The sequence below is a fragment of the Panthera uncia genome, assembly GCF_023721935.1.
Source record: "Panthera uncia isolate 11264 chromosome A3 unlocalized genomic scaffold, Puncia_PCG_1.0 HiC_scaffold_11, whole genome shotgun sequence".
Classification (NCBI taxonomy): domain Eukaryota; kingdom Metazoa; phylum Chordata; class Mammalia; order Carnivora; family Felidae; genus Panthera; species Panthera uncia.
The window spans coordinates 30,454,928-30,465,149 of NW_026057578.1; the positions used below are offsets into that span (position 1 = coordinate 30,454,928).

Here is a 10,222-nt window from a genome sequence, read left to right on the forward strand (position 1 = left end):
CTCAGGCCTTTCGTGCACTGATCTGAGTCCCCACTGTGGTCGGGGCAGATATGAGGAAATGGTCCTGGGACTCCTGCCAGAAGGGCCTGCCTCCCACTCCACACCAGCGGGCGGGTGGCCAGGTGAGTGACCTGGAAAGTCACCACGGGTACTCACCCAAACAATCACCTCGCAGGCCCGGATGAGCAACTACTTGTTTATAGGAAAGTCCCACCGGCGTCCACGAGCTTTTGACCTTCTGGATGGATGTTTAGGAGGAAATCCAAAGGCCCTTAGGCTCCCATCAGAGAACCAGGGTGTTGGAGCAGGACGGAAAAAAAAGGCATTAAGGAAGTAAAAAAACGCACGCATGCGTGTGTGTAGAATTTAGACTCTGGCTCAGAGAAACTAAAGACTTAGAAATCTAACCCTCCAATCTGACAGACCTGCCGAGGAAGGGCCTGGTTACATCCACCTCCCTAAAGCAGCACCTTCGTCATCTTTAACCAGAAGGGCCTCACCAAGATTACCCCCTGCAGGGGCTAAACTCCACCAACTTGGGAAACTCTCTATGGCTGACTTGGCCTGAGGAAAAGAACGGGAAGTTGGTGGAGGAAACACTGGCCCTAACCAGGCAAATAAGACAGCATTTCTTGACCTGCATCTCTCAGAACCAAGAGCTATTTTATAGGGTAGCTTAATGTTGTACCTCGGGAAGGGTGAATTAGGCTTTCCTCCAGCCCAGTAATGATGGGGTTTAGGTGGAGCCCCGACCCACGGTGAGGGCCCAAGGTCTGGATGAGTCCTTGCCCTTGGGGCCCCCACTCGCTATCTGTGGTTAGCATCTCGGCTCTGTGGGGACGTGCTGACCGATCTGGGCAGGTGAGGAGGGGCTGCCTTCAGTTCCCTGTTTCTGACAAGCACAGGTTTCTTTCTGGCCACTCTTCCTGTTTACTGAGTGATTTCTCTGAGACCCATCTCTGACCTCACTTCCCCTTCCTCAGGGAACCCCAGCAGTTTTTCCTTTTTTGGTGCTCTAGGCTAAGATTCTGAGTTTTGTGTGCAGAGATCTTGGGGTTTCTGCTCCTGGCTACCCGGGGCCAGGACTGGAAACCCAAGAGCCAGGAGGGTGGGCCTCCTTCACCCCACCCACCCCCCAAGTTGGGTAGGTTCCTTGCACTTCAGAAGCAGTAAGGAACGGAAAGCAAAGGAAGAATCCAATGTGTGCTGGGCCCTCCCTGGGGGCAGCCATGGTGGGGCATCTTACATCCACCTTCCTTTAACCCCCTTAACCCCCTGTGCGTGTGGAAAAATTCACTCTCACGCAGCAGATCTCAGACCCGTCCTACTACCAGGAGAGATGGCTCATCTGGGGGTTTCCAGAACATTTCCAGGAGGCTGAGGGGAAGTTTTCCACAAAACCACATTCACACCCTCTTCTGCCTGCCCTACAGCCAGCCAAATGACCCTAAAGAAAAATCAACAGCGTGAAAAACAGGACTTCTCCTCAACATGGGCTTCAAAGGCCATCTCTGTAAAATCTTTACACTTCCCCGACTGTCTAGGATTAAAAGAGCAGCCTCCCACGGGGCAGAGAGGAAACAGACAGGGCCAGGTAAAGAAACTTCCAGAGTCCAGTGGGCAAGTCTGTCCTTCCCAGACCTACATCCTATGGCTGACCCCCTGGAGAGCCTGACAGGCCCTTCCGGGAGCTCACTTACCAAGAAAGTTCAAGCTTTTCCCACAGAACAAGGTGTTCCAGAGAAAAGCCACGTGATCCACTCCCGTGACGCCTGAACACGTGACCTGGTTTCCCAATTCTGGGTCCTGAAGCTTCCCGACCCCCTCTTACCTCAGACTCAACCTGAAGCTGAAGCATACACACCATCTCCCCTGTTCCCCACCCCACTATACCTTGTGCCTGATTATCTTGTCACAGGCATAAGAAAGTAATCCTTATCCCAAATGTCTGTATGACCAGCTGTAAGATCCCGTATGGAGCTTTAGGAAGAGGGCACCGACTATCTAAGGCTACCACCCATGTCTCCAGAGCACTTGGGGCCTCATGGACCCCCACCAACTAAAGTCCTCCCTGCATGCCAGGCAGGTCACCCTGCCTATGGACAGAACATTCAGCAGCCATAACCACAGCCACCATGGTGGGCATTGAGCAGGTCAAGTTGAGCCTCAGAGCCCGGAACACACAAAGGATGCTTGAAACTGAAATGGGAGGATCTCATTCTCAATCTTCAAGGAAGATGGCCTCAACAACTCACCTCTACCTGGTTTGGACCTCACTCACTACAGGACAGCTCTTACGTTCAAGGCACAGTGAACCCCAAGACTGTAAGTGGAATAGGGGCTGTGGGAGGCTTGAGGGTAAGGAGTGGGAAGCTAATGTTCAATGGGTAGAGTCTTTGTGCGGGATGATGGAAAAGTCCTGGAAATGGATACTGGTGATGGTTGGATAACAATGGGAATGCACTTAATGTCACTGCTGTTGTCTGAATGTTTGTGTCCCTCCACATGCATATGTTGAAATCCTAACCCAAAATGTGATGGTATATGGGGCGCCTGGGTGGCTCAGTCGGTTAAACGTCCGACTCCGGCTCAGGTCATGATTGCACCGTCCGGCCCGTGAGTTTGAGCCCCGCGTTGGACTCTGTGCTGACAGCTCAAAGCCTGGAACCCGCTTCAAAGTCTGTATCTCCCTCTCTCTCTCTGACCCTCCCCCACTCATGCTCTGTCTCTGTCTCTCTCAAAAATAAATAGACATTTTTTAAAAAACTTAAAAAAAAAAACACGTGATGGGATGAGGAAATGGGGCCTTTGGGTATGATTCATAGGGGTGACTCCACCCTCATGAATGGGATTGGCACCCCCATAAAAGAGATCTCATGGAGCCCCCCCATCCTTTCTGCCATGTGAAGGTATAATGCAAAGTCAGAGACCTGGAAAAGGCTCTCACCCACCCATGCTGACACCCTGACCTTGGACTTCCAGCCTCCAGAATCATGAGAAACACATTTCTGTAGTTTTTAAGTCACTCAGTCGGTGGTATCACGTTACAATGAACCCAACGGACCAGACAGCCCCTGAACTGTACACTTAAAAGGGATAAAAGGGATAGATTTTATATTATGTATATTTTACCATAATTAAAAATAAAAAATATAAATATTTAACTTAAAAAAAGACTAAGATCAGGGGCGTGTGGGTGGCTCAGCCGGTTAAGCGTCTGACTCTTGATATCGGCTCAGGTCATGATCTCGCAGTCATGAGATCGAGCCCCACGTCGATGCTTGGGATTCTGTCTCTCTCCCTCTCTCTCTGCCCCTTCCGCACTCACGCTTTCCCTCGCTCTCAAAATAAATAAATATTTTTTTTAAAAGACGAAGGTCAGTATCTCCCCAAATTTCACCAGAAACAATCACTATGAACATTTTGCCGTACATCCTTCCAGAGACAAATATAAAATAGAGGGTATGATACATTTTACAAATAGCGCAGTTCAGTAACCTGCTTTTTAGAAATATATTTTTCCACAGGAATAGATGCACATCTGTACCCTGTATTTTCTGCGGCCACACAGTATTCCAGCATATAGATATGCGGGTCTTCCCTTCCATCCAGAAGTCGAGCGTTCCTGTGAAACTTTTGTGAGCCGAAGTCGTATAAAGCAAAGAAGCAATTCCCATGAATTTGTGTGGAAAAAATTTTTAGCACTCCTAGACCCCAAAAGAACCTCTCTTAGGCTTTTCCGACACCTCAGGCCACATCTTGCTAACGGATACACAAAATAAATTGAAACAAGCACAGGTGCTCACAAACCCAGTTCAAAGCTCTGAGGCTCGATGCCGACATGCTGAGTGTTGGGCCCAGGGAAGGAGCCTGGCGGGACCACTCTCAGGGCTCAGGTTGTACGTAGCCTCTACATTAGTTTGCTGCAAAACAAACACTGAATGCTATTTTTTGCTTTTCGCCAATTTTCATAAAAGTGAAAATCCCCTTCAGATTTCTTTCTGTTAGAAAAAAACAGGTACAAAGGTAGATCTTTCATAAAAGCCAAGCAGCATAAGGGCAAAGAACTTTCAAAAAGCGAGGGATACCTGTACCATAAGAACAAGCTTCCTTTTGTTGGGATTTAGTCTCCATTTTGGTGGTTGTTATTATTACAAATAATGGTGCAAGGGACATCCCTGTGCACGTATTTTCCTGCACCTGTCCAATTATACCCTTAGGGTAAGACTTCCTACCAGTGGCATTGCTGAGTCAGGGACTCCCTTAAGAGGACTGTCAACCGAGACTTAGGAGTAAAACCGCACCAGGGATGCTGGATTCTGTCATACGAAAGTCTCCTTCTCCATGTGGACTTCTCTTGGCTTTCACTTGGAGGTCTGTGACATTGCACTGTGGTTCAGGAAAGCGGGGACAGTCTTCCAAAAGACACCAGCTCCTCTCTCCCCACCACCCAGGCCTCCTCAGGGGACATGCCATGCCTGTGTCATGAAGAGAAACCGGTACACAAGGAAGGCGGAACGTGGCTGGGCTAATCTCTACTGAATTCCCTTTTGCCAGCAGGGAAGACCACAGCAAAAGGCTCTAACGGGGCCCAGTGCTGAGTGCCCTGTGGTGCACAATAGAAGTATGGTCACATGAAAGATTCTCCTTTGTGAAAGGTTTTGTTTTTGAGTGGACACAAGAAGAATGCAGTGGACTCTTCCTAAAGAGACCCAGGGGCAGAAGGATCTAGTGGAAGCGTCTAATTCTTTACCCCGGAGATGGGGAAACTGAGGCCCTGAAAGACAACAGCATAAACATTTCAATAGTCTTTGAGTAAACCCCAGAAGCATCTCACACAGAGTGATTCAGCTGGCTGTTCAAGGGCAGAGCTTGAACATACCCCGAATTGTGGACGCCTCATACAATTCTTAACCTCCTTACTTGGTATACAAAATTGAAAATTAAGATCACTGAGGCCACATCCCAGCTCGGTCATGGTCAGCTACGAACTGGAGCTGCTCCTACTGGCTCTCAAGGGCTGACTATGTACATCTCTTCCCGACTTAGTGTTCACGGCGCCATGTTGGTAACTTGAAATCAGCCGCGGTGGGAATACTTACACTATAGAAATCAACAAATACTACAAAGCAGGGCTTCCCCCCAACCTCTAGAGAGTCAGTTGTTCAAAATGTATCACTGGTCACAGCTTAGGTATGAAAGCCATGAGCAGATGAGCTCAGTTTCCTCTCCTCGCCTAAGGATAGCTTATTTCCAAAGCATTGGCCATTCATGGGCCATCATAATACCCGCTCCCAAATCCACCATGGCCGCTTCCATATTAATCAATGAGCAGCAAATGTCTGCCTGAGTGCCTGCCCTGTGCCAGGCTCCTGTCTGAATGCACATCACAATATCACGGTGAGACAGTTACAGTTTCCATCTTACAGTTAGGGAAACTGAGGCTCAGAGACTTTAAATTACTGTTTACATTTACCGGTAAATGACTGTGAACTAAATCCTATCCTGGGTTGGTTTCCCCTGGAAGTTGACCCTCAAATAAGAATCTGAGTGCAAGTGGAAGAGGGCTGGGAAAGTGAGACAGGGAAGGGACAGCAGCCAGTGAAGGGAGCCAGTTACTAGGCAACTCTGATGGCACAGCACGTGCCCCTAAGTCACCCCAGCAGAGATGTGAGGGAACTGGGGTATTTATCACCTTCTCTCATCAGTCACTGGTTGAGGCCAACGGAACATGGGAAGGATGCTGACAGCATCTATTACATTGCCCGGTATCATGCAGCCGAAAATGTTAAAACCACATTCAAACTCCAAATCCAATATTCTGCATTACTCTTTTAGAAATGAGCAGTTAGGGGCGCCTGGGTGGCTCAGTCGGTTAAGCATCCGACTTCGGCTCAGGCCATGATCTCATGGTTCCTGAGATCGAGCCCCACGTCTGGCTCTGTGCTGACAGCTCAGAGCCTGGAGCCTGCTTCGGATTCTGTGTCTCCCTCTCTCTCTGCCCCTCCCCTCCCTCTCTCTCTAAAATAAACAATAAAAAAAATAAAAATGAGCACTTAATCTAACAAACACAAAATCTCACAATCTAACAAAAAACAAAATCTCACAAATCTAACTGAGTGCCCAGTATGGGTAAAGCACCGTGCTGGTCAACTAAACCTATCTTGCCAAATCACTTGGGGTTGAGATGCCCAAGGACAGCACAAGGTAGCTTCTTGTCAAGTTTTATCAATGGAATGAATAGGCAAAGTCCTTCTAAGTCACTTTGCTCATCCCACGGGAATTAGCCAAGAGCCCCTCCCCACCCCCCTACTTCTGGGAAAGGTTTCCTTCCCTGATTCAGCCGCAGCTGACTTGGGCAGGAGTTCTGCATCCTCAAGCTGTCGTCCCAAGCAGCCGCGCCAACCTGTGATTACAGGCTCCAGAGTCTGCCTGCCATCCCAGGGCTGATCAAAAATGACCCACTGGACGCCCCGCTGGCCGAGTCTGGAGGACGTCCCTGTTTACTGCGCCCGCTTCCCTCCATTCTCACACAGACATCTCCTCCAGGGGAGCCCGGAGGCAGGCCAAAGAAATGAAACCAGCAATCACAGGCCTGTGGGAGCTTACCCCACCTTAAGGACTTATTTAAAATTCTTCTGGAGATGCGGGGAGGTGCCTAAATAGGGCAGTGGGTCATTAGGGTAAATCACTGGACCCTACTGTAAAGAGTGGTGGCAGAAGCAGGGAGGTGGCAGAAAGGGACCGCCGCCCCAGTTCTGTAAATCGCGTGGTCGCAGCTCTCAGCAACTGTCTTGAAGACAGAGAGACTGGGCGTCTTCTGTTCCGAGCACACCGCGGAGACCTGTCCAGCTTCTCACCCTGGGGGAGAGAAGGAGACACAAGGCAAATCCCAGTCCATTTCCTAGCCTCTCAGCAGAATTCGCTGGCAATCTCGTCCTGCCTCCACATCCCCTCCCGGTGAGGACACTTCCTGCCCGAGTACCCGGGGAGGACCGAAGGCAAGAATCAGGCCAACGTTCTTTTGTGCTTTGGGACAGCCTTTGGCACTCCAGCGGAGGTGCCAGGATGTGCGGTCCTGGGCCCGGCTCCAGCCAACTCTCTCGGCCATTCCTAAGCAGCTCACGCACAGAAGGCAGACACGAAGCCTGGCTCTGGGGCCCCGGAAAACAGACGAAGAAATCAAAGCAAAACCAGTGGGTGACTGACAGGCCCCAGGTAGGATAGCGCATCTGAGAACAGGGGGGGTTGAGGGACTGAGAAGAAGGTCGTACACCACTCCTAACTAACTTCCAAGACAACACAAACCGGAGAGAGGTCCTGGAGCCCCAAACAGAAGCAGTGCAGACATGCAGAGAGGCAGGCGGGCTCTGGAGCCCCCGTGGCAGAATGAGACCCCCTCAGGAAGGTGGGGATGCTGCCAGGGGAGGAACACAGGCACAGGTGCACATGCCCTGGCCCACGCAGTCAGGTGCAGAGGGCACACACCCCACCTTCCCCTGGAGGGGGGCAGGCCTGGGGGCTCCAGGTCCCCCGGCCCCCTTTCAGCCCGGCTCCCCGAAGATACCCCTCATTTTAACCGATTTCACCAGCACAAAAATAAGGGCGAGGAACATGGGATATATCTGGGCTACCCGCCCCCCGCCCCCACCGCTAGATGATCCTGCCTCTCAGTACGGCACCCCTGCTCTCCTGTCTTCTGAAGGAGGGGCAAGACTCCCCGCTCAGCGTCCCCAGCACAGAGAATCCCCAACTGTCCCAGCCCACCCTCCCAGGTGCCCAGGCAGGCTGTATCTACGGCTTCCTCTCCTTCTTCCAGGGCAAGAACTATCTGCCGGCTTTCCCAACCTACCCCACCTCTCCCAGCTCAGCCACCAACTGAGACCTTCTTGTAGCCTCCCGCGGCCCAGCAGGCTGCAGCAGTTCCCAGGCGTCAGGCTGCCTGATCCAGAGCAGAAAGCTGGTGCCCACCCTCACTTTGCCACTCCAGGGTCGCTGCTCCCAAGTGGGCACCTCCCAGGCTGACTCCACATTTAGTCCCTGGGACACTGCATTTGGACACAAGCTAAAAACAAAACAAAACAAAAACAAAAATAACCCTCAAAATAACCCATATCTCTTAGCAGTGAGAACTTTCTTTAATTCCTCAGACCACCTGCAGAAAAAGTTCCCAGGAAATAAATGTGGATTGATAAGTAAAATAAATCCAACCCCAGATTCCTCCTCCAGATGCTCTGGCAAGAAGGCCCCTGGCTCTGAATCACAGCTGTTTAAAAGAATCATTGTTTCTAATTCTTTCCTCCCATTGTACCAAGATCAACTGTGGCAGGAACAGAGTCTCACTCCAGGATGAATTGTTATTTGTCAGCTCACTGGTTCAAACTTTCATTCATCACATTAAGGTACTTACTATAAACCTGGCCAACACTAGTCACAGCCTCTCTCCTCTGGGAGAACCCGGATTCCGGACACCTGGGAAGCCTAGCGCTCAGCTCCTGCTGTCACTGAGGCGCAGAGGTGCTGTGAACAACCCAGCACCCACAGAGAGCCCCAGAGTAAGATGGAGCCCTCTGTCTCCCCGCCCGGCCACCTCGCCTCTCTGTGCTGTCCCCAGGGCTTTCCCAGCTTAAGAGCTGAATGCAAAGCAGGCGCCCGAAATGCAGAAGTACCCGGGTCGCCCAAGGCACCTGCCTCTCTCGGGCGAGAGAGAACGCGAAGCCGCGGTCCCCCACGACCTCAGCACTAGCTCCGTAGGCGGGCGGGGAGACCGCAAAGGGGAAGTGCCACGAGGACCGAGGGCCCCGGGCCCCTGCGCCCTCCGGGAGGAGCCTCGGGCGCGCCGCCCGCCCGCGCTGGGTGCTGGAACCGCCTCTGGGGAACCGTCCGTTGGGCAGGGAAGATGGGGACCGGGCTGGGGTCGGGCACTCCCAGCGCTGTCCGGGCCTGCCAGCCTTGCACCTGCTGCCCGGCCCCAGCTCACCACGGAGTCCCGGGGCCCCGAAGAAGGGGTGGGGGCGCCTTCCTGTCGCCGCCCCTGGCGCGGAGAGAAGGAAGGACCCCCAGGGGTCTCGGGGAAAGACGAGCTTGGGACCACAACTTTCTCCGACCAGAAGGTGGGCGTGCAGGGGTTGGCGCCCACGCGCCCCCCGGGGAGTCCGCACGCCCAGGAACCCCGGCGGTCGGGGGAGGAGGGAGGAGACCAGGGCAGCCGAGGACTGAGGCGCTGACCTGGACCCGGCTGGGAACACCGCGGGAAAACTTTCGGCGAGGCTGGAGGGAGGCGGGGGAGAGAGGACCGGCCCGCGCCCGGCACCTTGCGCCCCGCATCCCGCGCCCGCTGCCCCGCGCCCCGAGCCTTGCCTGCGTCCCCAGCCGGCTGCATCGCCCGCGGAGTTGAAAAGTGGGGGTGCCTCGGCGGGGGCGGGGGCGTTGCTCCAGCGCGCGCCTGGGTCAGCGATCCGCGGGCCCGGCTCAAATCCAGTCGGGCAGCGCAGGCGGCGGCCGCGCGATTGGGGGTCGAGCGCCCCGCCCTCCTCGCCTCCCCTCCGCCCCTCCCGCCCCCCTGCCTTTATCCGTCCCTACCGCGTCGGATCGGCCTCTCTCCCCGCCTTTCTCTAGCTCTCCATCTCTCCCCCGCCCCTCTTCCCTCGCCTTTCTTCCTCCCCTCCTCTCCCGCCGTCCCTCCCTCCTCCCTCCTCCCCTCCCCCTGGGGGGCGGAGCTTCTCCCCTCCCTCCCAGACAATGCTGGAGCTGCGCGTCCCCTCCTTCCCAGCTTGAGAGTCGGGGCTCCGGCTGCCGGCGTCTCTTCCGGGCTGGGGGTGGGGGCGACAGGGAGGGGGTAGGAGTGCAGGGGTGGGGAGGATGGGCTGGCTTCCCTCACCCCGTTCGGCCGCCGCCCTCTTCAAGCCGGATGGAATCTCGGCCCGAGCCCCTTGGCTCGCCCCGCGCTTGTGACAGCCACTCCCAGGGAACAGTCACGCTGCCCCTCAGAGCCCACCTCGAGCGCCCCGGATTCCCCAGAGGATGTGGGATTCATTTCCTAACCCTCCCACCCCCTTATTCCAAAAAGGGTTTGAGCTGAGCAGGGGCTAAGCAAGGCCCCTTCGACTGACGGGTGGGCAGACGTGACGGTGAAGGAGGCCAAGTTTCTTTGTCCACCTCTCACCTCCCTCTCTCATCCATCCCTGGACTTCCTGGGGCTCTCAGCACCCCAGCTGCGGGG

General features: G+C 53.9%; 1 protein-coding gene across 7 annotated transcripts in view; it reads right to left on the reverse strand.

Moving 5' to 3' along the window:
* Positions 1 to 9,650, reverse strand: part of RASSF2 (Ras association domain family member 2) — a 42,272-nt gene extending 32,622 nt beyond the window's left edge. For 2 of the 7 annotated variants that reach the window (XM_049651084.1, XM_049651085.1), the window contains exon 1: positions 157 to 9,350. The gene's annotated coding sequence lies outside the window, so the exon portion shown is untranslated. The other 5 variants (XM_049651090.1, XM_049651087.1, XM_049651091.1 and 2 more) reach the window with 5 other exon arrangements.
* Between the last annotated feature and the right edge of the window lie 572 nt (positions 9,651 to 10,222).